Raw genomic sequence first — 1,549 nt, forward strand, 5'->3', positions numbered from 1 at the left:
TACAGGTGCCCGCCACCACGCCTGGCTAATTTTTTGTATGTTTAGTAGAGGCGGGGTTTCACCGAGGTAGCCAGGATGGTCTCGATCTCCTGACCTCGTGATCCGCCCGCCTCGGCCTCCCAAAGTGCTGGGATTACAGGCGTGAGCCATCACGCCTGGCCAATAACTTTATATATTTAAAGTGTCCTTTACTTATACACAAAGAAGTAAATGAAGTGTGACAGATATTCAGTGAGAATGAATACATCAGTTCAAAGCTAGGTTTAGGATTGAATATTTTCAACAAGGAACTTTATTTCTCATTCTACTTTATATATGAAGGCAGGCGCCATCCTTTGGGTCAAAATGAAACTGTTTTCCATTTTATTAAGTTCAAATGAAGTCTCTGAAATTTCACATACCAATTGTCATGTGTTCCTTAAGGTACACTGGTGCTTTTGTATTAAATAGCTTGTCCAACCCTTTTACCACCTATACCAGCCAAATTTTACCAACGCAGTTTTGCATACAAATCTGACTTCCCTTTCAGTTGGCATACTTCTTGTTTGAGCTGGCACTAATTGATCAATACGCTCATACTTCAGCTGTTCAAGCAGCAGCTAACCAGGCAGCCACAACAAACACAATTCTGGCAGCTCCTAATGTGTGTCTCTGCCTGTAATTCAGATGCTGTTTGTAAAGAGTTTACATGTAGACCACGTCGCTCTTAGAAAGCTCAGTGTTAGGATTTTAAACAGACAGCTTATTAGACACACAGTCCTGAAAATTAAATCATTTTAAGTAGTTGCTCAAAATAGTTTGGGAAGACAGAGTGCATGGTAATGTATTTTTATGCACAAAAACTAACATTTTCTTGGACAAGTGTACTGCTATAGAAAATGATAACATTCTGGCAAGAAGCACTAAGCATTGATTCAATTAAGTACTATATCATTTACCTAAAAGAACAAACTGATTTCTTCCCAATGTAAATCATGGAGGTTGTGGAGAGAAGGGGTGTGTATGGGAAAACTAGATGCTTTTTTTTATTCCCACTTGCTTTAAGTATATTTGGCAGAAAATATAATTTAGTACAATTAGGGATGAATGCATTTACTCAAAACCTCACACAGTTCATTTCACTGAACACTCTGAGCAGATTCAATGTTAGTCACCATTCTGGGTGTTATGGTGGTAGAAAAATAAACAGAACTAAGTGCTTGCACTACAAGAGCTCACGGTATACTGAAAAAGACAAATATTGAAAAACTCTGCAATGTACTTTCTGTAGCATTATGTTATAGGATCCCACGTTTAGGTGAGGAATTCTCCCTCAGGAGTGCATTTAATCTGGATTTTGAAATGGTTGGCTTTTGACCATCAAGGAATGGAGTGGGGGTAGAGACAGCATTCCAGTCAAGGGAACAGCATAAGTAACTGCATGGAAGCGTGAAACCGTACCATGTATTTGGGGTCTTAAATTGATCCAGAAGGAATAGACCAGATTATATGGGGGAAATAAGGTTAGAAAATAAAAGAAAATAGTTGGTGTTCTTCAGTGTTATGCTTA

At 38.7% G+C, this 1,549-nt stretch overlaps 1 protein-coding gene across 1 annotated transcript in view; it reads right to left on the minus strand.

Moving 5' to 3' along the window:
* Window positions 1–1,549, minus strand: part of PCDH7 (protocadherin 7) — a 431,401-nt gene that overhangs the window by 42,259 nt on the left and 387,593 nt on the right. The gene's annotated exons all lie outside the window — the stretch shown is intronic.

Source organism: Colobus angolensis, unplaced genomic scaffold, assembly GCF_000951035.1.
Source record: "Colobus angolensis palliatus isolate OR3802 unplaced genomic scaffold, Cang.pa_1.0 Scaffold29, whole genome shotgun sequence".
NCBI classification, from domain to species: Eukaryota; Metazoa; Chordata; class Mammalia; order Primates; family Cercopithecidae; genus Colobus; species Colobus angolensis.